Source organism: Strix aluco, chromosome 5 (genome assembly GCF_031877795.1).
Source record: "Strix aluco isolate bStrAlu1 chromosome 5, bStrAlu1.hap1, whole genome shotgun sequence".
In the NCBI taxonomy this organism is placed as follows: Eukaryota; Metazoa; Chordata; class Aves; order Strigiformes; family Strigidae; genus Strix; species Strix aluco.
In genome coordinates this window covers 63,097,910-63,125,005 of record NC_133935.1, presented here as the reverse complement: position 1 = coordinate 63,125,005, position 27,096 = coordinate 63,097,910, and the positions used below count along the sequence as shown (strand labels likewise).

Here is a 27,096-nt window from a genome sequence, read left to right as displayed (position 1 = left end):
AGTTTGAACTTACATAAAAGTAGCAGCCTCGTAAAAGCAGCAGCCTACTGCTAAAATGCATAAAGAGTGTGTAAGCCTGGCAGATCCGTGCTGAAGACAAGTTTTCCAATGTGGTCATGATGCCAGTTCAGTTGTAATGCCAGACCTCAGGGTAACTGGGGTGTGATGACCATTCACATTACAAATAAACTTTATTTGTAAGTTATAGATTATTTCAGAGAGCTTGGAAATTATTTAGACAGTGTATAAACTAAATTGTGAATAGAAAGTCTGAAGGAATATATTGGACTGGAAACCCATGTCAGAAATGCTGAGCATAGATGTAACGAATCTTATACTGGTATCTCTGACTTCTCTGGGTGGGGTTCTCCACTTTGTGCCAAATTGACCTGTACTTAACTTTACATGTATAAAATGCCTTTACAGCTGTGTTTTTCTGACTGGCCGGGTACTCAATGGAGCGAAGCAGAAGACTTGAGAAAATTAACTCCTTCTCTCACTCTTGCATCCAATATTTCTTTTTTGTCTCCTGGAGAAGTGTTAGGTTATAAGACTGAAAAATCCTATCCAAGAGCAAGAATAGTTACCAATGTTGCTCCCAAGCACTGCAACATACAGAGAAATAAGAACTGTCAAAACAAGCCAAGACAAATAGTAGCAGGATTCCAAAGATACATAATTTTCAGTTTGAGTCAAAACCACCCAGAGGTTTTGTGAAACTAAAAATTTGGAGTTTCATTTAAAAATAGCCCATTAAATACAAAATACTGCAATATAGTGTATGAAAGTGTATTCACAGAGGGAGTGAATATGCTCACTTTGAAGTCAAGGAGAATAAAATTGGGGCACCAGTATTTTGGAAAGAAAATCAAGAAATAAGATCATCCTTAACAGAAGAAACTTGAATGTGGGTTAGCCTAAGAATGCTGTAACAAACAGAAAGAAGAGCCTGAGCTTTGAGATAGGCTCAGACACCAGCCTTTCATCTGCTGCCCAGTCCCTCTGTGTTTTCCATCTTTGGCATAGTAGTTGTTATCCTGTAACATGACTGGATGTTTCACTAAGTGGGAAATAAAGTTTAATCACTATATAACAGATAATTTGGTCTTAGAAACATCTCTGCCAGCAACTCTCGCTCACATCTGTTAAAATTTCATTTCATATGCCTCACACAATCATGTCCACACAAGGTGTTGGCCAATAAAGGCAATGGGAAGTTTGCCATGACTTCAAAGGAGTCAGGATTTCTCCCATATTCATCACATGGAAGTATATTTGGCATGATAGCAAAAATAAGGATATTTTACAACTCATTTATCATGTGCAAAGAGTATTAGATAAGTAGTCAAAGGTGAATCCATCCAATGCCTCATCTTTGCCAACACATATTTAGCCTTATACAAGGCACCTCCTTTTGCTTAGTTTACTTTCTAAAATACACATACTTGTTAAGTTTAGTCAAATGAATGGTAAATTATCACTGTTTTACGGTCTCATAAGTGGGCAGATTAAGACTATCTGCTTGAAATCCTGCTCCACCGAAATCAATATGAAAACTTTCACAGATGTTGCACAGCACCAGGATTTCATGCTCCCTCAGAGGCAGTATCTGAACATACTGTGTCTACCAGCTGTGACTATTGACTGGAAGACAGTCAGACTTTTTACTACCTTCAGCAAATATTTACATTCTACAAATTTGAAAAGAGCCATTTTGCCTTTAGGAATCTGGAACTGGTATTTTCCTTAACAGATAAGTCAATCGAATGGTCCCTTTAGCTTTGTATTTGACAGTGGCTAGTTGGGGGAAAAAAAGGTTAGGAAAAATCATGAGTACAACATAACAGGGTTTTTTGACAGTATGTCCTACCCTGATATCCTGCTTACTTGCAATAAGGAAATTTTGAGAGGTATTGCTTTCAGCTAGACAATTGTGTTTAATGTTAATCAAATAGAATTTTAGAAAATATAATTTTAATTAAATCAGAATTGTTGGTTAAAAGGGATTTATGGAGGTTGACTGGTCTATCCTCCCACTCAAAACAGAACTATAGCCAACATTAAACCAGGTCAGCTAGATTTTGTCTAGTCAGGACTGGCAAACCCGCAAGGACAGAGATTCTAGAGTCTTTCTGGGTGACCAGCTTCTCTGCTGAGCCATTATCCTAAAGTTATTCCTAATGTCCAAACGGAACCTCCCAATTGGCACTTTGTGGCTTTCACTCCTTGTCAAGCTATCTGTCACTACTGAGAAGAGTTCAGATTTGTTGTCTTTGTAACTGTCCTTCAAGCAGTTGTAGGCTGCTATCAGATCACCCCTGAGATTCCTCTTCTCCAGAGGGAACAAGCTTAAATCCCATTAACTCTGGTTTATGGGATAAACTAAGCCTAACCAGCTACATGATAAGCTATGGCTTGTCAGTCAAGTGTCTCAAGCCCTTGACTGTGTTGTGGGTCCTATCCAGTTCTTGACGTCCTTCTGCAACTGGTGATCTCTAACCTGCACATAGCATTCCAGAGACAGCCTCACCAGTGCTGAATAAGGGGGAAAAGAGCTCCCACTGATCTACTGACCAGTGTCCTGATACAGCCCAGTATGCAGTTTGTCTTATTCACAATGAGAACACAGTTACAGAAGCACAGATTTGAAAGGTCTGCTCTAGATCACCTGGTCCAACCCATTGCGCAAAGTAGGGGTGGCTTCCAAGTTAGAATAAGATGCTCAAGGCCTTATCCAACCAGGCTTTGAGTATTTCCAAGGATGGAGATTTCTCAGCCTCTGCTGGCAATCTCTCCCACTGTGTTTAATCTCTCCCACTGTGAGCTTTGTGTCTGTCTATCTTGTTGAAATCTTCCTTCCTGCAGGTTTTGAATGTACACTCTTGTCCACTCACTGTGCAATTCTGTTTTGTCTTTAAACTCTCTATCCTTCCCTCATTAGACAGTTTAAAACAACAATTGGATTACTCTCTTGGCTTTCTCTTCAGGCCGAACAAACTCCCCCAGGCTTTGTACATCACATGCTCCCACTCCCTCACTATATTAGTGGCTCATATTCAATTTAGCATCCACTGTGACCCCACCACTAGCCCTTTTTATCAGTGCTGCTACTCAGTCAGTTAATTCGCAGTGCATGGGGTTATTCTGCTCCAGGTGCAGAACTTTGTACCTCCCCTCTTAAAACTTTATGAGGCTTCTCCTGGCCCACTCATCAAGTTTCCAAAGGTGTTTCTGGATTGAAGCTCTACTATTTGGCAAGCCACACATTATCCCAATTTAGCTGATTGTTAATAGTTTTCATTACATTTAGTAATTCTAATTGTATATTTTTCTGTATTTGACATTGTGCATCACGAAAGGGATACTGGAGCTTTTCCCAAAATATTTTAGTGTGGGAATGCCAACCAACAGTGAATAACGTTAATAGCAAGTAGCCTTTTCAGAAAAATCTGGTGTGGCTTTTAAGTCACTACCACCTCCATAGCTGTTTTCTACTGTCCTTTTCCTGTAGATCCCCAAGTCAACAGCAGAATCAGCACATAGGTCATGTTGCCATGTTAGGCTAAGTCTGAGACAGAGGCAATGTCATCACACAAAAGTGGATAAGAAATAGTCACATACTCCCTCTGTGAGCTGAGTTGTAAGAGCAGTAAGTGCCTTGACTGTAAGACTAGGATGTGAAAAATGAAAAATGAAAAGTGAAATGAACAGGCAGGGAAAGTGTTTTCATTGGCTGAAGACAGAACTGGATGATCAGCTAAGGCACAAAAGAAGATATTTTATGTTAACTAAGACTCAACAGAACATGCTGGACTGTGCCATAGTAAACCTGATGATATTGATATGATTTTTTGTTCTGAGTAAACGAGTAACATTTCCATGTCAGTTTTTTGCCTCTAAAAGCAATAGTAATAGCAATAGTGTGTAATCACATCACCACGGGCACTACTTCCTTGTCTTATGTTTAGGTGTGACCTTTATTATTTATATGCCTATGTGTAGTCAGCCTGCCAGAGCCCCGTTTATATCTGTGTAATTTTATACAACAACCTGTAAAAATAGATATGCACTCTCTTGCAGTGTTAGGCTCTGATCAGGAATACAAACTCATTAGAGCAACATGAAGAAATATAGATCTTTTTCTAACAGAAGATTTTAATATTTCAAAACTTGGAATGAAACCAAGGAGTGTTGAGTCTTTCCATGGTGTGATGCCTCAACTCTGGGGCAGCCTGTCAGCCTCGCCTCCCTGCCTGTCTGGGGAATTGGGACTGCCAAGAAGTCACAAACTAGAGGGTCCTTCCTTCCCAGCTATCAGCACTCTCTCAGCCTGAAAGTGAAGGAGACTGTAAACCCAGATCCTCTAGAACCAGCCAGAAAGGCTGTTGAGAAGGCAGGCAAACTGGCAGGCTCATTTGTCTTGGAAACCTGCCTGGATTCCATTGGAAATTGGTCAAAAATGGAAATTCTCCTGTGGAACATTCTGATTTCAATGAATGGCATATCCTGATGAGAAAATATTTCATCAGAAATTTTCTAGCCAGATTGTTCTCTGCTGGAAGTCGATAAAGCTATTTTATGGATTATTTGGGGGTTTTTTTTGCACTCCCATATGGTTTGGGAGGATCAGATTAATGAACAAATCACTCTGAACATTCAGTGGCATTTGGTTCTAAGGTTTTACTCCAGGAACCCCTCCCTCCGGCTGAAATCTAAGTTCCAGCTCCATCGTTCAAGCCTCAGTCAGAGAAATTGTATCAAGTGATGCATGCTGCTAGCAAAATAATCAATTGCTCTCTACTGCTACAGTTCTTACATGCCCATAGGTGCTCTTAAGTTCAGAACAACCCCTGCCCAATTAATTGAACTAGAGGCCTGCCTCTGATTAAAGATACACATTAATACCAGATTAGTCTTAAATAAGGAAGGGAAGATTTCCTATGGAAATGCTAGTGTATGTTTCTGTAAGCAGTTTTTGTTCACTTAGCTTGTAATAGTGCTACAAGAAATAAAATCTAATCCCCCAAAAGCAGCTTCAGAAAGTGCAGGATTTTCTAGTTATTTCAATTAAAAAATGGTAGTATGTAAATAACAATAATTCTGTGACTACAAATGTGCTTTGTGGTTAGGTGGGCAGATATTGCCTAATTGCTGTGAAATCAATGAAAATTCTCTTAATGAAAAAAAAATGTTACTTCAAATACCATGAAGACCAAATGTCTTTCCTCAGGTAATCACCAGAGGCCCTATCATGCTAAAGAAGAATAAAATTATTTAGGTGAGCAACCTAACCAAGGTAACAGGCCATGTAGATAGCGGAAATGCACTGGATGTCTCGTACCTTGATGGTAGTGGGGTTGTGGACTCTGCCTTTCATGACATTTTTTCATGAGAAGCAATCTTGGCATATGAGATTTAAAGAAAACTGCTATGACATGAGTGCAACGCTGACAGAAAAAAACTGCATTGGTTTGTATAATGCCAAAATCCTTTTGTGCTGCACTATCCCCAGTGGTCTGACCTGGTTCTAGTACAGAACACTACTCCCATTAACACTCCAGATGATGGAGTATCTAATTGTTAAATAAGCAGATACAACCAATCTGAAAAAGCCTGTGAGGACTTTAGAGAACAGGATTAACTTCAGGAAGATCTTGACACATGGCAGAGATGGTATAAAAAAGACAGGCTACAATTTAGAGTTCGAAAAATCAGATGTATAAATATAGGATTGGAAACTCCCAGCAGGGTAGCAGTTCCACAGAAGAGGATGTAGGGGTCATACACAGCCACAGCTGAACATCAGTCAACAAGATTGCTATGACAAAAACGGAAGAAAACATCACGTAAGAGTACTGGGTGCCATAGATAATTCTATGTTGGCAATGCCTGCATAGGAGAGTTGTGACAAGGTTTGGCCACCATGTTTCAAATAAATTGTAATTCGGAGAAGGAGACTGAAAGTCTGGAAAACATGATCTGTGAGCAAGGATTAGAGGAAGTGTGACTGTTTTGTTTAGGTAAGGCTGAGAGAAAACAGAAAAAAAAAAAGTCTTCAAACACATAAAAGGCTAATAGCAAAGGCAAAACAAACACATGGTTCTCTGTCATCACCATGGATGAGAGGAAGAAATGAGCTTGCAAGAAAAGTTTAGGTTAGACATTAGGATCATAAGCATGGGTAGGTAATTGTATGGATCACTTATGGAAACTAGATTCTTCATAACCAGATGGAGATAACAAATATAAAGTAGCGGTTGTAAGGAAAGGTTCATGATTCTGATGGGAAGTACAAAGATGGATTAGATGACCACTAAATGTACCTTTCAGCTTCTTCTTAATATTCTTTGAAAACTATGTGTGACTTTATCTGATCAACCAGTCACAGTTTTGGTGTATTCTGAAGGATTTAGGGATAAATCCTTTAGGATTTAGGGAAAGGATTTAGGGATAATTTAAACCAGCATACTGGGAGAAACATCTTCAGTGAATTTTTAACAGAAATACAGTACTTCAAGAAGGAAACTACATCAAAAGGATGCTTTGTAACACAAATCTGTTACAGTAACACTTCTGTCTAGTGTAAATCAAGTGACTTTAGCTTCAATATGTCCTGTCTAGAAACTAACTGTGCAACAGCATAACAGACTCTCACTCCTCCAGTATTTTCCTTTCCTTTCATTTCATGATGTTTCCTTTTGCAGGATAAAAGACCGATTGCAAGTAATAAAAATTTAGAATTCAAGTCTTGCCTAGATTATTTTTTTAAAAAAAGTACTGAGTAGATTTTCCTTTTGACAAGTTATATAGTTATATTGTTAAAATTAAAAATGAAAAAAAAAATTTAAAAAATACATTCAGGCAAATACAAATAGTAAAAACCAAAATTGCTGTCTTATATTTTGGGAGTGTTGCCAAAAAGGGCTGTTAGTACTTTAAGAAGTGCAAGCCATTTTGGGCACTTACACAGGCAGGCAAATGTACAATCTCACATCCTTTAAAACTAGTGAAATTTCCTACAGAGACATAAGCTCAAAAGATGGGGCATGGCCTGCTGTGCAGACCTAATGGAGGGAAAAGAACATGTTTATTTGAAGAAGCTGGCTTTCCCCAGGAAGGTGGGCCCCTCTACATTTTTAGGGGGGAGATCTAGGAGATTATGCTGTCTGGACAATCCACAAGCTAGTATTTGAGACTTAAACACAAGCCTAAGAAACTGGGTGAACAGACCCAGCAAAAGCAGAGTAGGAAACACCCCAGCACCAAAGGGTGCCTGCCTTGAATTACTTACAAGCTGCATCTTCCTGTACCTCATGAGCTCTTTCTTTCCTATGCTGTTTGTACAGCACATTACTATGAAACAGAGCAAGCATTCTCCCAATGTCATTATTTGAACTAAAATTTATCTGTAGTTGTATCATATGGGAATATATGTTTTTAAAATTCACTGAAAGCCATTTTGCTCTTTTGTCAGAAAATCTATCATGTCAGGATTGTACAGTATTGAACTCAGCAACATGAGAAACAGTTAAAAGTGCTTAGGTACAAGGAGTGCCCTGCTGCAAACAGGAGTCAGTTCTGACAAGTTATCTTGCTTAATGAGACAGTTGTTAAAATTGGCTGCGTCTCATACCATACTTCTTTGACTGTTGAGGTAAGACTCCTTCAAAGACATCTGAGTTACAGTGGCTGTGTCAACTCTGTGGTAGGAGGAAGTGATCAATGAGAAATACTTTTTATCCTCCCAAACTGCCAAGCTCAGAAAACCACCATACTTGTGACCAGATGAACAGAAACTCCCAGCTGCATTTGTTTTATTGCTCAGCAAGGCTAAACCTCTGCCCCAGCCGGACTGTGAAGAGCTCTTGAGATAGGAGTTGGTTAGCTGCAGGCAAAGCAGGAGTCTGCTTGCATTTCACTATGAATGTTACTGTGCTACTTTGAGACTCTCAGCAAGAGCAGTGAGATCCAAAGAGGCATAATACTGGTGGGAAGACGGCAAGTGAAGAGTATCAGAGGGCATATGGGTTAACTGAGGAGCCAACACCTTCCAAGTCATTCCAGAAGTTCTGGTTCTTTGCCCCATAGCTGCAAAGTAATGCCATCTAACCTTAGTGTCCAAACAGCCACAGTTTCAGGACAGGGAAGTGATCTTGCCCCTGTACTCGGCACTGGTGAGGCCGCACCTCAATTATTGTGTTCAGTTTTGGGCCCCTCACTACAAAAAGGACATTGAATTACTCGAGCGTGTCCAGAGAAGGGCAACGAAGCTGGTGAAGGGTCTGGAGCACATGTCGTACAATGAGCGGCTGAGGGAACTGGGGTTGTTTAGTCTGGAAAAGAGGAGGCTGAGGGGAGACCTCATCGCCCTCTACAACTACCTGAAAGGAGGTTGCAGAGAGCTGGGGATGAGTCTCTTCAACCAAGTAATAAGTGATAGGACAAGAGGTAATGGCCTCAAGTTGTGCCAGGGAAGGTTTAGACTGGATATTAGGAAGTATTTCTTTACAGAACGGGTAGTCAGGCGTTGGAATAGGCTGCCCAGGGAGGTGGTGGAGTCCCCATCCCTGGAGGTGTTTAAGAGTCGGGTTGACAAAGCGTGTAGGGATATGGTGTAGTTGAGAACTGTCAATGTTAGGTTAATGGTTGGACTGGATGATCTTCAAGGTCTTTTCCAACCTAGACGATTCTGTGATTCTGTGATTCTGTGATTTTAGTCTCAGACTACTGTATCTCCTGGTTCTTGAAGAGATAATTGTTACAGTGTGATCTTATGGTTGGTGAGCCATAAGCTCTGCTGCATCACCAGCTGTCTGCTGCTGGAGTTTCCACAGTTGCCAGGGATGCCTTCATTAGAGTCGAGCTGCTTGTACTAGCTGGGCAACTGTGCAGCCTAGTCTGGTCTCTAGATAAATCCCTTTGGCCTAAGACCAGCTGCAGTTGGATCTGCTTCACACAAAGTATGTTTGCTGTTCAAGTTCTCTTTTTCACTTTCAAAGTCAGTTCTGTAACACTGTGGTTAAAGCTAGAATCCCCTCTTCAGGGTTGTGTCTATCAATCTACAGCTAAGGATGCAATTTCTTTTCTGTGGTCTAGCCAAGCATGACAGTAGGAATAGCATGATCAGCAATGTTTCTGCACTTTTTATCTTACTCATCACTTGAGGCTTTGAAGGATGGGGTCTGGTCATTCCATGTTGGTGAGAACTGTGTGAGCTGGCAGAATCCATAATTATACAGGCTGCTTTCTATTTCTGGATACAGAGGATTTTTATTATAGTAACACCTAAGGGCCCAACTGAGTATGGGCTCTACCCTCCAGACACTTGCTGAGCTGCCCCATGTTTTTGCTTCATCATTCTGAGACTTTCTTCACAAGATGGGATTCTTTCCTTTCCACTAGAAAAGAACAGACATGATAACTACTGACAATGGTTGATATGTTGGTTAAGACAGGAAGAGCTGTTATCTTGATTAAGCACTAAGGTGTGGGTGGACATGGAGAGACTGTCCATCAATTCCTCTCTCATCATTTGAGTTGTGTTTTGAAAAACAGAGCCTGCTGCTCATGCAGTTACACAGGTGGGAGGAAAGAAATGATGATGAAGGCTGGAGGCTTGTGGCTTCTAGCAACAGGAGGAAGGCTCCTGCTCCCATCTGCAGACCTGCACCTTCAGAATAGACTGAGTGCTCTGGTAGCAGCTGAGGGACCAGGAGCTTAGTCCAGCAAAGCAGTGGCACCAGCTGAGCCTGACCCCACAGGTCTTCTCATTAAAAACCAGCAGAGAAGGGAAAGGAAGGGATTGAGGAGGAGTGACAGATACTGAAGATCACCAGCTGGCATCATGCAGCTGGCACCAATAACAGGGATTTGGTTTTTATGATTACAGGACCCTATCTGAGGGTCAACAACTGCTAGGAAGAAACAGGACCCACCTGACAAAGTGGGGCAAAACCAACTCTGCCAGATGGCTGGCCAACGTGATGAGGAGAGCTTTAAACTAGGAATGACAAGTGAGGGAGATGATAACCTACAATCAAGTAAGGAAGTGGTGGACCAGTTCAGCAAGAAAATGGTGCAGAATGATGTATAATCAACAGAACAGGGTGAAAGAGGTCAACTTAAGCAAATGCACATCAGTAAGGAAGTGCTAACAGTATGGCACTACGGGGAAAGCTCTCATACCTGTTCTGGGAAAACAGCACGAGTGGGTGTCCATCTGAAGTGCCTGTACATTAATGCATGCAACATGGAGAACCAACAGCAGGAATTAGAGGTCTGAATGCAGTTGCAGGGCTGCAATATCTCACTGGGATCACAGTGATATTGTGGGATAGCTCACACAACCAGGGTGGTGCAATGGATAGATACAAGCGATTTAGCAAGGACATGCTGGGAAGGAGGGAAGGACTTGCCCTTTTTCTGAGAGCTGTAGGAAGGCATGGAACTCTACCTTGGGAAAGGTATGATCTCTTTGAGAGCTTATGGGTCAGGAACAATATCTTGCTGAAATGAAGCATTAATAAGCTTGGAAGCAAGCTTTATATGCTTCCTATAAGGAAGAGTTGTAGCAGGAGGAGTTTCATTGTGTGGAAAAGAAGAGCTCTCATGCGAACGCAAGATGTTCAGAGTGGCGCTCATGACTTTCACAGCACAACTCATGAAAAATACCATCTATAGTGTGTCTGTCTCAGGGCGTCCACAGCTTCCAGCTGGTGATGCTTGTTCTTGATTTGAATGGGTACAATCTCAGTTGGAAGTGTCCCACAGATGCTCCTCATCTAAAACTGAAGCACTGATTTTTAGGACTTCTGAAGTTCTTTGGGAGACTGCTTAGATACAATAATATCATATATGGGAACCATAAGATCTCCACATCAACAGATTGGAGAGTTTTGCAAAAGATTGCCATTTTGCTCTTTATCACTGCATGCAGGTTTTGTGTGGGTCTCCAGCTCATTACACATTGCACATAAGACCTCAAGCCAGCAATATTTCACTACATCTGCACTAATACCTATGTACCAGATGTTAAGACAAATATTTATGAATACCATATGGTAAAAGAAAATTACCACCTTCCACTTCTTCCGTCTAAATGACAGAATATCCTGTCCTCATTGGCAACAATTTGTCTGATTTCACAAAAAAAACCCATTTCATAAGGAATTAATAGCATATCATACACTAGGAATGCCCCTTGTAACATTTGAGGTACTTTGACAAGATAAGAAAGCTTCCTCTAACCTATCCTGAATATATGATTTACAGAAGACTTTGGTCTCTACTACTGTCAGTCTATAAGAGTTAAACAATACTAGATACACTCACAGAGAGGAAAATGAAATAAGAAACCCTGTGGTGAGCAGGTTTAGTGGTTTAGCAACTGCAATTATACTGACTCCAGTGGAATTTTGCTCACTTACATACATCTTTCCTTTCATAATCATATGCACTTAACTTGAAATAAAAATAGACTTAAAGGGGAAAAAAAAACAAATCTGAAAGTTTGGGAGTGCTTGGACTTGGAGTTTATTTTGACATCACAGGAAAAGGAGGTATCTGTGAAATATTGGTCAGGATCAGTGCATCAGTGACAAGAAAGGTTTGGAGGTGTTCAAATCCATCCTCTGGACTGGGATTTTTGGATTACTTCCATATCCATCGTTTCTACCCATTGTTACTCAGACTTCTCATATCAGAGACCTGATATTTTGGCTGCTTGCAGATAAAATGATAGGAACAGGGGGAGAATTCACAAAAATGAGAAAGTATCTATTTTAAATACTTACCACATCATAGGGCAAACACTAAATAATACATTCTCTTTCAGACACACATCCAGTACTGTTTATATAAAACTTGATAACACCAGCCAGAAAGCTAACAAAATTTGTTTTAAGGAAGATTTTTTTCAAACATATTCTCGTGTGTTTGGAAGAGGCAGGAGAGAAGAGGGGAGTGGGCTTCATGTTTTGCTTATACATTTTAGTTTCTATTTATAGTTAAGCAACTCACAACTTGGTGAAAATCACATTTTCCAATTGCTTCAAGGCAAACTGCCTGAAGCATTCTCCAAGCAACCTTCTTCTTTTTTATTATTTTTCCTTTTCTTTCTGTGTAATATTTAAAAGATGGCCTAGGGTTTGCATCTTAGTTAAGAAAGCACTGTAATACTTATCCTACCAAATGCAAAGAAAAGGGTTTCCTATGATTGTGCTACTGTGTTGAGAAAAGTAACTTTTATGCCACAGATATTTCGAGTTTTGAGAGCTGGGTCTTGCCAGCAGTCTGAGGTTAGCTCATTCAAAACACCATGGAAAGATCTGCTAGGGCAGAAGTATTAGTTTATAGCATACAAATGTGAAGTTTAGGCTTTCAGGAAAAAAAGTACTTTTAAAAGCCACCAGGAATTGCTTTGATACCAGAACTGAGAATCAAGACTGATGACTGATTAGCAGAACATCTATTACCACAGGCAATAATCAACAGCCTAAAGATAAAGCACCTGAAAGGGTTTGTTTCTGTATTTTACTTCGTTTTCATTTATCCTGATTAGCCCTAGGATGCTAAATAAAGCATGCATCACATTTAGCTTTCCTGTAATTACATGAAGGAAATGTTTTCATTTTCAATTAAAAAAAAACCAAAACCAAACAACATAGTGCAGTGCTATAATTTCATTTAGTAAAAATTAGTACTTACGAGAGAGACCAGAAAGTAAATTCAGGTCAGATGCTAAAGACAGTAGCAAAGAAACTTAAAGATGGAAGTAAGGCCAACAAGATCATTTTTGTTCAGGCCCAATGTACCTGAATTCTTAAGACATTTTGGTTTCTGATGTTTGCAAAATAAACGGTTATGGTATATGTTTTTCTTAGAGTTTAACAGTGTAACAATAAAAACAAGCTATTTTATTGTTTTAAATATATATAAGAATTTTGGATTTAAAAATGATATATTTAGAACACATTATGTTGTGATGAAACATTTAGATGTATGTGGCTATGAAACACATTCTGTTTCATACTGAATTTCTTAATCTACCGAAGCAAAAATGGTCAGTTCATCACAGATGATAATAAAAAGCAAAATAAACTCCTGTAGGTATAGGTCCTATTTGTACTTCTTACGTAGGACCTCTACTTAATGGCCATAGCCATTTCTTTATAAGGCAAGTTACAAAAAAAGGAAAGTACGAAAAAGGGAAAATTATAAGGCAAATTAGGAAAAAAGGGAAAAGAGGAACTTGGAGCCTTCTTGAGACACTGGGAGCTAGCATATCCCCTCTTCTTTGGGCTCCTGCCAGCTGCCACATTTCCAGGGATGTGTGACTCTCCACCCTGTGTGCGTTGTGGCACCTTTTCAGCCAGGTAAATAATCAATGGGATTTAATCGCAGCCTTTCTCAAGTCTTATTTATTTCTCTGACTTTGATACAGATGTATTCTGAGGTGTTGGTTATTCTGCAGATAATATTATTTCATCTTTTAATAATTTGATAGTGCGACTTGTGTAATCTTTTTAAAATGTTTGTTTCTATTGTAAACATTTGCTTATCAAAGGAGCCAGCCTCCTTTAGCATACTGACCTTATTAGTCTATTATGCAGACAGTGTCACCTAAGAAATAATCAGGGGAACGTGGTGAAATTTCATATATTAAGCACTGAAATAACTATCAAACTAAGATCTATATATATCATAATTTAGAATTAAAAGCTCTAAAGACTTTCTTTTCTTGAGCAATGCTTCCACTGGGTATTTCTCTGCTGAGATTACAGCATGCCTGAAACTCCAATGTGTTGTGAGAATTTACTAAAGAAATTACTTGATTGATGTTCAGATAACCATCCTGTACCAAGGAGCAGCTGGTATCAAAGTATGTTATTTTAAACCCATTAAAAGAAAGATCTCTTGACCAGATGTAGTTAAAATAAGACATGGAAACTTCCTTTTGTCTACCTGACTTTGATGATGCCTATATGCCCTATATTTTAGCTGTGGCTTTGTTCTCTGCTAAGAGAAGTGCCACGCTGATTTTGTAAAAATGCTCTCTTTGTGATTTGACAATAGCAGAATCGACGGAATCTGTCTGGCTGCTGCCCCAGCACTTTCTATACCCACCCCAGCAATAGTCCAGCTGAGGGGAGTTAGACCAGCAGAAATCTACTGCCACACAATAAAGGGTGTCCTTCCAGTTTATCTATCTCACCATCTATGCCAACTCATGGTGGGGTTAGAGGAATATCAGTGCCAAAAAAAAAAAAAAAAAGGAAAAAAAAAAGGAAGAAAATACAAAGGAAAAAGAAACAGCAGCCACAGAGCACACCAAGGGGAAAGGTATTACCTCTTCTTCTTATGCAGTAACACAGATCAACTATAAAAAGTTGGGGTTTTTTTTAAGCAGAAAATGTCTTTTCTGTTCAGTAACAGAAGATAATTTCTGGTGTATCTGGGAAAAAAAAAGGTGTTTAAAATACAGAAGAAAACAAGCACAAATATTTCAAACAGTCCCGCAGTCCCTCCCGGCCCGCAGCGCCAGGCTGACCCCTGGGCACACCCCGCACCCTCAGTCGTTCACTTGTGGACGCGTGACTGTGGATGTACACACGTCGCGGATTTTTTGAGTATCAGCCTTCATTAAACAATCGAAAAAGTAGTGCAGAACGGTGCTAGCTGTGCGGGGCGGCGCCGCCACACCAGCTAGGATGGATCTGTACCCAGCCTCTCCGCGGGGCCCGACGGCACGACCCTGCAGGGGCGCCCCCGCTGCTCCCTGGGGCAGCACCCGCCACTAATGGCCCCGGGGGCCACCGCAGGAGCCCGCCCCGCCCCGCGGCGCTGGGGGGGGGGTGTGGTCGCCCGTCCAGCCCGGGCGACCCTCCGGGGACGCCTTCGGGGGGGGCGCGTAGAAAGACCCCGGGGGTAGCGGGAACGGGTCTGCCCGGAGCCGGGTCAGACGCGCCGGCACTTTGCGCGCGCCCCACCCGCGTCTAACCGGGACGGCCCCGCGGTTGCGGCGGGCGGGAGGAAGAGAGGGCGGGAGAGAGGGAGAGAGGGCGGGAGAGAGGGAGAGAGGGCGGGAGAGAGGGAGGGAGGGCGGGGGCCGTGGCGGCGGGCGCGAGGCGCGGGCGGGCTGGCAGCGGGCGCGGCTGAGAGGCGGCACCGCCGCGGCCCCGGTCCGCCACCGGTAGGGGGCGGGCGCGCCGTCTCCGCGCCTCCCTCCGCCTCTGCAGCGGCGGCGGCTCCGCTCGCTTCCTGCTCGGTCGCCGGCGGGCGGGCCGGGGCAGCCTGCGCGGCGCGGCCGCTGAGGGGAGGCTGCGCGACCTGCCCCTGCGGCCCAGGTAGGGGCTCGCGTTCTCCGCGGGGGGCTGGCGCCCGCGCTCCCCTCCGGGGGGTGGCGGGCGGCTCCTCCCCCTCCCGCCGGGGAGCCCGCCGCTGGCTCTGCCGCACGGGCGCGCACCGCTCTCCTCGGCGCGGGGCAGCCGCGGCAGGCTGGCGCTGGCCGCCTGCCCTTGCCTCAGTTGCCGGCTGCCCCCGGCGGGGCAACTTCCCGGGCCCCTGCCTGGCCCTCCCCCCGTCCCCTCCCGCCCGGGAGCTGCTGCCGCCGCGAGGAGTGCGGCGGGCCGGGGCCCCGGGCGCGGGTCAGAGCCGGGCGGTACCACCACCCCCCCCGTCCCCCGGGGCCCCTGGGAGCAGCCGGCCGGGTGGCGGGCGGGGACCCCCCGGGGGGAGTCTCCCCTCCCCTCCTCTCTTCCCCGTTCCCTTCTTCCTCGCCGTGGGCCCGGCCCGGCGGGGGGCTGGCGGGCAGCCTGGGGGCAGCGGCGTGGCGCCAGCGGCCGCGCTCCGGCCCGTGCCGGTGCGAGGGCTCGGTGCTGCCGGGCTGGACGCGCCCGAGGCGGCGGCACCGGTGGTGGCGGCTCTCGGCGGAGCCGGACGCCCCGGTCCAGTTAAGTAAGTAAAGTGTTTGCAGTGTAGGCGGCCTCTTGCTGCTGAAACAAAAGACTTAGCGCAGTGAAAATGAAATGGTGCTGCTTTTCGGCGGTTTTGTTCTCTCCCTGTTGAGTACTGGATCACGGACGTTGTCGTTACATGGGTTATAGGACTCAACTCTTGTTTACCTAAAGCACTAAATACACCGTTACAGGGAACAGCCCTGAACTGATAAGGAAGGAGAATGTGCTGTGCATCCAGGTTTGCAGAGAGACGCTAGTCGAAGCAGTCAGCGTTCCTTTGCTTTCTAGCCTCCGAGTTGCTGAAGTAGGAAAAAAATACAGTAATTATATTTTTCTTTTTTGGTAGGTAAGTGGTACCATATCTTAAGTTACGTTTTTTCCAGAGTTGCTGAGGGGCTGTGTAACTCACGTGATTCCATTATCTTTCCATTTTCTCAAACTTAAAAGAGGTTAAATGATGACGTAATAACTCCAGACTTCCGTAAAGATCTCTGCATATGCCAGGTCGTCTTTGTAATATTCAGTGTGCCCCACAACGCTGTGCAGGATTTGAACCCGTGGTGGTTCTTTGCTGGTGAACCTAGCTGACTGGTCCTCTTCTTTTAACGAAGTATTTACTTAATACTAATAGGAGAATTATTTAGGGGAAAAAACCCCAGAAATTGCTGGTTAATGACTGTACAACAGTATTTTTTTAAAGCCTTCGAAACTAATCAAGGCATGAATGTCTTCATTAGCACATATTCTCCCCCAGGCATTCTTTTAAGTATGAAGAAATCTTTTTCATCTGTTCGTTTACATAGTTTTCTGTGGCAAAACAAGTTTTGTAACTTGCTTTAAGCCTGCAGGTAGGCTCTTCACGAGCTAATAGCTTGGTATTGTCGTGTAATAACATCTAATCACTTCGGGATGGAGGAGGCACCTGGTTTGTTGCAGGCCATTGCTTCCATCTCTTTGCAGCAGTCCTGACCAGTTCACCCATTAAGACTGCAGAGTAAATAGTTACAAAAGTCGCCATACAGTACCCACAAGTTACTGCCTAGCCTCTCTAGGTGCAGCCCGAATGCTTCAGGGTTTACGTGCTCTACATCTAATGAGAATTCTCAGTGCTTTAAGAAGAGTGATAGTGTAGACAAAATTTGAGAATTTAGTGTAACTTTGGCAAGCTGATATTTAAAAAGTGAACTGAATGTTTAGTTTCCGGTTTTGTTCGAAATATTAGTATACTATATGGGAAAGGGATTTTTTTTTTTTCCCCCTGTAAGATCATAAGATGAATCGGTACCATGTAAGGTGTAAAAATACCACTTTGCTTACAGATTATTTTGTAGCCTAGAGATTAGGTGTTCATAAGATGAATCCACAGCAGCACAGAGAACTTGTTCCTTAAGATTTAAATCGTTGAAAGAGAAATTGTTATTCAAATAGAACTTGGGATCTGCTTTGTAAACCTGCAGTCCCAGTGAAGTCAGAGGGTTGACATGTGAGTGTAAGGACTGCAAGTCTTACCGCTTATATTGGCAATCAGCGTCTCCATGAGCCCTGATGTAAGTGATATATATGTTCAGTTTTGAGTTTTTCACTAAAATCTTCTGATAAAGTGTAGGATTTAAGGCATAATCATTGTAAACTTGGGTGCTTTCTCTGCCAGTGGCCAGCTGAACAACCCTGTGACAATCGTTTTGCTGTCAACAGCACTGGAATTACTGTAATTGTTTCACAGTTTAGAAGGATCCCTCTGGGAAGTCTCACATTGATCTGAAACCAAGACTGTCCATAAATTCTCAGGATTACTTCAGGAAAAATGTAATCTGCAATAGTGTCAGAAATCTTGAGTCTTACAATGAGACTTCATGAGATGGCTTTGCAAGTCTAACAGCCTGATGCTGCTGTGCTTTGCCTGCTGATACTCCTAAAAGTTGTCTGCTCATCTGTCAGAAATTATATTAATTCTCTTTTACTGGGTTAGCTTTCCTCAGTGAGCAAAGTCATGTGGTCTGAGCTGGAGAAATGGTGAGTGGGCTGGAGCAAGCTGGCAGGTGAGCTCACCTATCTCATAAATTTTCATGCTTCCTAGTACTATCCAGGCCTGAGGTGCAGTGATGAGGAAATAACTTTCAACTGGTATTGCTTAAACTGGAAATAACTTTAAACTTGAAACCTCATTTCTTAGCACCAGCATTTTCAACTCAGATGGACATTAGAGCATCTGTAACCTATGCGTAGGTGTTCCTTGATTCCTACTTCATCATCTAAAACGCTGTGTCTAACTATGAATCCAAGCATAGCCTCCTCATGTTTTTTGTAATGGTATATGTGTCCCAAGAGGACTTTAGGATTTTTTTTTTCTTAAAAGAAATAAATATTTTTCTGGATAATTTGTAGTTCTAGTTCTACCCTGTAATTTGTTTGCATCTGCCTGCATCTTGATGTTATCCACAAATTTAAAAAGCTTATCCTTATTTAGTAGTCCAAGACATTGATGACAACGTCAAATATTATTTTACCCAGGCCTCCTGCAATCCACTCACACTTAAGTTTTCACAGGGAGTTATCAATAGTTACTCTTCTGGAATTGTTCAACTATTTTTGCTCCCTGTATATAGTACCATACTTCTGTGATACAAAAATAGTTTGTTTCTTCCTTTGCAGACAGAACTGCAACTTAGCTTTTTCCGGCTGTTGTTAGAGCTCAGTGCTAAGAGGGTATGGGATAGGGGAGAAGCTTTGGATGACTGTCAGGACAGAGGGAGCTGCTGGAGTAAACTCTGCCCTGCATTTAATGCGCACTGCTGTTGAGTCAGTTTTAATGGCAGAAAGTTGCACAATGTGTTTATATGTACAAAAGCATGGTAGTTCTCATGAGACTCTGATTAAAATCTTAATTAACGTCAAAACAGATGACACTTACAGTCCCCCCTCTAAGACTTACTTTCTTCTTGTGACTAGCTGACTTCCTTCCCTTCTCCCACCATCTCTTCAGTTTCCTTTTATCTGAGGAGAAAGTAACCATCTCCTAATAGCAAAGACTTTTTTTTCTTGATCTATTTTGGCATCGTCAGTTACTTGAGTCATCATTTCCCAAACTTTTAAGCTGGTATAAGCTAGTACTACCTCTGCTAGAAAACTGCTGACCTGCTCCCAGACACTTATTTCTGCCTTTGGGTCTGCCCAGATATTCCTGCAAGTACCTGGTAAGGTGGTTGAGGGAACTGTCATGGCTGTTTTCTTGCTGGTCACCTGAACATCAGTGACACTTGAATGGTTTTAGAACTGCCTCTGAGTCAATTCAGGCAGAAGTTTATTACAGGATTTTCTGTAATAATTACTGAATTTCTCTTACAATAGCATGGTGCAGAGAGGCATGGCATCAGGAGTTGTTACAGTATACAGTGACTGTATATCAGTGTCTTCATGTCAGCTTTGTATAGAGTCTCAGTGGTAAGCACCCTTTTATCACCGAGGGATGCTGTTCCTCAAATTAGTTTATGTATGCTTAATGTGGCAAATTTCTCCATGGGTGATGACCTGTAGTAACCTGCTATCCCACATAACTTTTAATTTTTCCCACCTATATCAATTCTTAGATTTTAGAATCTCAAAGGGTAGAAGATGGCTGTGTTGGAATTGTTTTTCACTGTGAAATTAATTTTTGTCAGATATAGCTTATGTGTTTGGTACTGGTTGCTGGAAGATTGCACCCAGCCAGGAAGTAAGTTATGGATCTTTGTTCTAATCCCTTCATGCTCAGAAGACAGACTAGAGACTGCAATTTTTGTTGCAGTCTCTTTGTGTCTTCAGTAGGAAGGAGTGAGTCACTCTAGAGCTGTTAAGGATCATGCAACTGACCACCTTCCGTATAGAATCGTAGAATTGTTTAGGTTGAAAGAGACCTTTAAGATTGAGTCCAACTGTTAACCTAGTACTGCCAAGTCCACCACTAAACCATGTCCCTAAACAACACAACTACACATCTTTTAAATACGTCCAGGATGGTGACTCTACTGCTTCCCTGGGCAGCCTGTTCTAATGCTTGACAACCCTTTCAGTGAAGACATTTTTCCTAATAACCAGTCTAAACCTCCCCTGGCACAACTTGAGACAGTTTCCTCTTGTTCTATCACTTGTTACTTGGGAGAAGAGACCGACACCTGCCTTGCTACAACCTCCTTCAGCTGTACAGAGTGATAAGGTCTCCCCTGAGCCTCCCTGCCTCCAGGCTGTACAACCCCAGTTCCTCCAGCACCTTATAAGACTTGTGCTCTGGACCCGTCACCAGCTTTTTTGCCCTTCCTTGGACATGCTCCAGAACCTCAATGTCTGTCTTGTAGTGAGGGGCCCAAAAATGAACACAGTATTCAAAGTGTGGCCTCACCAGTACCAAGTACAGGGGGACAATCACTTACCTAGTGCTGCTGGCCACACTATTTCTGATACCAGCCAGGATGCTATTGGCCTTCTTGGCCACATGGGCACACTGCTGGCTCATATTCAGCTGGCTGTTGACCAACACCCCCAGGTTCTTTTCCTCCAGGCAGCTTTCCAGCCACTTGTCCCCAAGCCTGTAGCATTGCATGGGGTTGTTGTGACCCAAGTGCAGGACTCGGCACTTGGCCCTGTTGAACCTCATACAATTGGCCTCAGCCCATCGATCCAGCCTGTCCAGATCCCTCTGTGGACCCTTCCTACTCTCAAGCAGATCAACACTCCTGTTCAGCTTCATGTCATCTGCAGACTTACTGAGTGCATCATGCAGCATGGAGGTTACTAGTCACCCAACAGCAGTCTTATATCTGCAGTATGATCACTCTCTGCAGTGTCCTGTAGGTATAACATGGCCCCTCTGCACTTTGGGCCTGCTGTGCTGCTGCCCCTTCTCCCCAGAGCTGATGTGTGATGCTTTCTCTGCTGGGTGCTCCACTCGGCCAGTGGCATGCTCTTGCTGCCTTGTAAAGGGCCAAAGCCCTGCCAAAGTGCTGCCTCATGTGGAAGATGAGTAGATGAGAAGAGTCTTTGTGGTAGAGCAGGGGTTTCTGTATGCCTTAGAGCAAGAGGAGGGAGATAACAGCAGTGCTCTGAGCAGTGGCTGTCACTGGGGAGTACTTCACAAGCACATCCCAGCTTCCTGGTGAGATCAGCATGCTACTGAGCAAAGGTTAAAAGTCCTTTCCAATATGCAGCCTCAGATCATGCTAAGCGTTTGTTAAAGAAGCTTAAATGCTTGGTAGTATCAGAGTAGTTTTTGGCAGCAGTGTGCGGTGATGTCCCTTGCTACCATTGGTTCCCTTGATCCTGTCTGCCTTGCAAAATATACAGGAGCTCCATGCCTTGCTGTGTCTGTGGTCTCTGTGCAGCTCTGTGACAAGGTCAATGTGGCAATCTGTGCAGTAAATGAATCTCGTAAGATGATGATCTCATTCTGACATTGTAAAGCTACTATCTAGAGTCTGGTTGTATTTGGGAGGAAGAATGGTGCAGGGGAGCAGATCGGTGTTCCTGCAGGAAACTTGGGCCTATAGACATATTTGTAATGTGCCTTTCCTGTTCTGCTTGCTGGCTTGATGACGTTATTTAAAATGGGCCCCAATGTGAAGTGACGTGCTGTAACCGTAGCCTCAGCTAAATTTCTGCAGTGGTCATGTGTGGTTGTATCAAGTCAGAGTAATTATATGTATGTTAATTGTTTGACGGACCTGTAATCTTTTTATATGGTAGTCCTATTGAGACTTGCTGAAAGGGGCAGGATAAGATGCATGGTGGTGATGCATTATTCTGACAACAGGCTTTGTATCAGGTTTTTTTTATTGATACAGAGATGTAAAAGCTGTTGTACATTTGAAACTTCTACTGGATTCTGGCAACACCTTGTTTCGAGTAAGACCTGGTGATCTTGCAGATAACTCTTTCCCGTTGTGGAAAGACTGACCAGACTTTGCTGTCTTATGAAATCAAGGTGGTAATTTGTTTCTTCAAAAAACACGACAGAAAACAAGTCAGTGGTTTTGAACTTTTGAACAGGTGGTAATTGCAGCAGTGCTTCAGTTACAAAATAGCTTGTTCATCATTTGACAGAAGAAAATGGTAAACCTCACTCTTAAATCTCTGTTGTGAGATTTATGTACTTCTCTGTGATGAAGTTGAAAAGTAAATGGGTGAATGAGGTTCAGCAGTTTGTCCTTGACTACCTGAACTTCTCTGTGTGATTTTATCCAACCCTATGAAATACAGGGCTAAGATTCTCTTTAATAGGTGTATCAGCAGCAGTGGTACAGTTTACTTTATCACATATAAATAGTATGGATTTTAGGGACAGTAAATTAAATACTGTTTTTAAATATATGGACCAGTAAATTTTGTGTAATGTTTGGGAAGAGTCTTCAAAGTATGGATTGGGTGCTTAGAAGGTTTGGGGTTTTTTGGTTTCTTTCATTGCAAAAGGAATGTGGGTTGAGTTTCATTCTGAGTGGGAAGAATGCCTTAGTACTTTTATCTCAAACTCCATGGGATTCAGGAGAATTTTTCTGTGTTTGAGGCTGACAAGTTCGTGTGCTGCCTAAGGTAGAAGTACTGGATTGATGCCACTAGCAAAAGCTTGCATGGTCAGTGATTTGAACGCATCATTTGGGAAGTGTTTGTTTTACACATCAGGTATTGAAACACTCTGGCATAATGCTTTTTCTCATGTATATTTCCTTTCTTAGAAGTGAAACCACGTAGCAGTATTTGCAACATAGGACATGGTAATTGAATTACCTATTTTTAGAGTAAGTTTGAGTTTCATTTGCAAAATTTATCTGGGTTTCATTTGCAGTTGATAGAAGTAAAATAAAATCTCGTTTTGACAAGCAAACACTGGGTCTAATTCAGTGTTGTCAGAACACCAAGCTGAATCTTACACATACATGGAAGAATAGTATTCAGGTGGTATAATTTTTGTAAGAAGTTAATTATTCTTCATGGTAGTATTTGTCTCAAAGGAGAAAAAAATATATATCTATTAGTTTGTAAGTTGTTCTGTGTTGACAAACCTTTTGCCTTAGTGGATTTCTGCCATAACCACAAGGAATTCATATGGATGTAGGTGTGCCTGTAGGGAACAACTACTTGGGTCACAGTCTCTGTCATCAGAAGACACAAATGGTGCATGGTTATACAATAAAATTGAACTACAGTAGTTACTTTTTTTAAAGATGTAATTCTTCGCTGTGTGCCCTTCACCAGTTTCAAATTAAATTAATTTTGTAAACATGGTAGAAAAACTATGGGTAGTCTAGCAGAAGGGTAAGCAATCATCTGGGTGATTCTTGTATTTGAATAAAATTATCGTATTAGAAGCCTAGATTCCTGCTCAAATTTAGGCTTGGAATGATTTCGACTGTCTCAGCTGTTTGGTCCGTGGCATGTATTTCAGGCTGGCACAACCACTGGTTTAAAACCAGAGCTCACGTAAGAATAGCTAATGCTGTTCCTGACATATCTAATTCACTGTGTAATTTTGAGTAGAAAACCACCACGGCTCTGAACGGCCTGAAAACAGCAGAGTGAAATATCTATTATCAGGGACTGGATTAAACAAAATGTTGTTTAACTGATTTTAGCAGGTATTAAAAGGTAAAATGGCTTTTCATTTTAGCTGTTCTCTGACAGGAAAAACTGCAGCTGCTAATCATTGAGGAAGGCAGTTTGTGCTGCAAAAAATAAATGCCATCCTAATCTACTCATGACTCAGAAATAAAAATAAAAGCTCAAGCCTTTTTTTTTTTTTTTTCTCTCTTTTGGTACTAAGTAATTCTGAATGCTTATCTAATTCTAGTACAGTGTACTTGGTATGCTATTCATGTTAATGTATAGTAAATACAGATAAAAACAGGTATAACATTATTTGACCATTTTTGAAAGTATACAAACTCTTAAATTCTGTTTGGGGGAAAAAATTCTCTTTGAATTTAATTCAGAGCATCTCGGGCTGATTTAGTACTACATATCTGGATACAGATTTGCACATAGTAGTGTAGAAGTACGGGGTTAATACTGCAGGTAACGCTAACTTGCACCTTGTCGACTACCAAGGTTAAGAAAACCTGTCTTGTATTTTAGCAGATTTTTATGATGATTTACAGCCGCCTTTTGTATTTCTTGTCTACCCTTGTAGCTGAGAAGCTGTTTTTCTCCAACATTGTAGCTACAAATAGATAAGCAGCAACCAGTGGATATTGGTAACAGTCCATCTCAACATCTTTTAAAACAGTTTTTATATTACACCTTGGAGGTAAGAGACAAAGGTGTCTGTTCCTTACTTCTCTCTTTACTTTCACAGTTCCTTGCAAAGCAAACCTGATTCTTTTAGCCCCTAGTTGTTTTATGTAGGTCATGTAATTGTTAATATAGATTCTTCCATTTGGGCATTATGCTTCAAAATAGACTTAGAAAAACTACATATGGGTCTCTGTTAAAAGTCTAGATAGCACATAGAGCAGAGTATTTTTTATTTGTTTAGGCAGAGCAGAATAATTGCTTTTTGTTTCACACATAAAAATCCTATTGGTACAGTTCACAATGAGCAGTTACACTTTTGCAGCAGTACCACATTGACCCTAATATTAAAGAGATGCTGTAATCTCTCGGATCCTTTTCTTCATTACTGTTGCCTGTTCTGCCGCACTTGACGTCCATTTTGAAGTGTGTTACTTTCTGTTTTATTAAATATTGTTGTTGATTTTGGGACCTTTTTCTAATCAGCTATGTCAGAATTCAAAATTATCTTGACCTTCTAAATTCTTGCCTCTTATCTTTGCTTGGTTTTGTGTGCCTGTTTCATAAGTATAATCTGTGCATGCTATCAAGTTGCTAATGGAAATACTATTATCCTGGGAATGAAGTAGACTAATCTGCATGTTTCATTATTATCCACAAAAATATTTATTACATTCATATTTGAAAAACCCTTATAAACAGAAGTACGTTGCAAGTGGCTAGAGCTTTCACACACAGTAAGCAGGGCAGAAGCTGTGCCTGAGTGACATGTTCCCTACGTAGTGTGTCCCGCAGCACCATCTCTGGGCAAGAGTGTTGAGCAAGGCTGGTAAAGAATTGATCAAATTGAATTGTGTTCAGCTCGGGACTGAAATCTGGACTTTATACAGTGTTGTTTCAGTGTGGCTATATTAATAAGAATCGTTTGTATGTATTTTATCAATTACTTTACTGACCTCAGTACAATTTCCTCTTGCACCTTGATTCTAGGAAGAAAACTTGCTTGATGACCATAATATCTAATGCATGAACGCAAAAATAACTCAGTTGTGGCGTGTTAGAAACTTTGTATCATCTAATAAAACATGATGATGATTTCCTTGGCAAGATTATAGGCTTGTAGTTTTCCTAAATCAATATAAGCTCCCTGTGTGAAGTACTTGGCAGGGTTCCCTCAAGAGACACAGGTCACTTTTAAAAGCAAGTATCTGCTGCTCTGCTGATTGAAGCTACTTTTAGTATGTATCAAAATACGTGCAGAAGCTATGTGAACGTATATGTACTAAATTTGTCAGATTTGTGTTGAGTCTGTCATCCTCGCACAAGTTAATCGACAAGTGGAGCAGAGTGAGGGAAAGCCCTTTTCTTTCTTCCTTTTTTTTTTATTGTAAGCTGCTGTTTCCTGTTTTTCTTCTACTTATGTTATGATGCCCTATGTATAGCATTTTGGGCTGTCATGAGGATTGCTTGGAATGGCTTTGGGTCTGGAAATTGCAACATCTGGAACTTGCCCCTGCCTTGGGACAAAATACAATGCACAAGGATGGGTGGAGTAGAAAAAAGCAACCAGTAACCTCAGCTCCCAGCTGCCTTTCCACATATCCACTCCCTAGTAGTTTGCATCCAGAATAACTTTTCTGCATGGGCAGATGTGCAGCTCCGTGCAGGGGAATGGACAATGACATGCCAGCATTCAAAAAGGATCTATAACCTGTAACTTCTTGTCTTCTCTGGTTCAGTGAGCAGTCTGTGTTTTCCTTCCTATTCTTGAGGGTTTGAGCAACTCATGCACTAGGCTGTGCTGAAAGAGCAATTTCTAAACTTGCCAATATGGTAGCACCAGCTTCCTGCCTGTGCTGGTTTTCTCTTACTTTTGTTGTTGAGTCAGTCATGTTCTGCCAGTTCAGAGAACTTTCTACATCAGTTTAAAAAAGCATTCCCTTCTTTGTTTTCCACTATTTAGTATTTCACAGCTTTACATACTGGAATTTAACCATCTCCCTGGACCAGCGTGGCTGGCTGGCTGAGGTTGGCTGAAGGTTAGCATCATCGAAGCCTTTTAAGAAAACTATCCACCAGCTACTGACAAGAGGCCTCGCTCTACCAGTCTGTAGATCTTGATCTCTTTGTAGTTTTGTGCTCTTTATTCAGGATGTGGATATGACTTACTGTAGGTGACAGGTCACTGGTTTGAACATCTTGCCACTGAATGTTCTCCTGTGTGCTGGCTCCTGGGCATTGGCGATGACAGGCTGTGGAATTCAGAAAGCTCTTTGACAGGTGTGTTTGTTGCTGAGAAAAGATGTGTCTGGACCTTTAGCACTGAGTGAGATCATAGGAAAAGGAGACCATGCTCCTCCAGACTCATGAGGAGTTGCACAAGATTCCTTTGACCAATAGCAATATCAGAAGTTTACTAGAATAGCTGAAATTCACAGTGATACTTATCTTGTGAATGAATGCATGTGCCATGTGCTGGTATTTTACTATGCTGATTGTGACTAGAATTTGTTCTGACTTAAACCACCTTTACTGTTGTCCATGATAGATGTAAACCTGCCATTTGTTATTCCCCAGGGTGGCCTATTGGGAGGGGAGGTGTGACAACTTCCTTTCTCTTGCCGTAGAGGAAAACCAGCATCTGAAGGCTCTGGTTTTAGGTTCTTCAGTGGATAGCTTCTTGTTTCAATGCAGTTGATGCTGCATGTGAGGGATTTTTTGGTTTCTTTCCGCTGCCCAAGTTTTAGACGTTGACTGATAAAGCTCTGAAGTTCTGCACTAAGAAAACAATCTGAAAAGTAAGAAAATCCATGTTTCACAGTCATACGATATAATGCTTCCCAAAACCAGCCGTTTTGCTTTGTGACTTGTAGATGTTGATCACTTC

At 42.1% G+C, this 27,096-nt stretch overlaps 1 protein-coding gene across 2 annotated transcripts in view; it reads left to right on the top strand.

Moving 5' to 3' along the window:
• The first annotated feature begins 15,200 nt into the window (after window positions 1–15,200).
• Window positions 15,201–27,096, top strand: part of FAM3C (FAM3 metabolism regulating signaling molecule C) — a 29,447-nt gene continuing 17,551 nt past the window's right edge. The window contains exon 1 of one of the 2 annotated variants that reach the window (XM_074827586.1): window positions 15,201–15,344. The gene's annotated coding sequence lies outside the window, so the exon portion shown is untranslated. Of the gene's footprint in view, window positions 15,345–24,153; window positions 24,226–27,096 lie in introns of those variants that run through there. The other variant, XM_074827587.1, reaches the window with a different exon arrangement.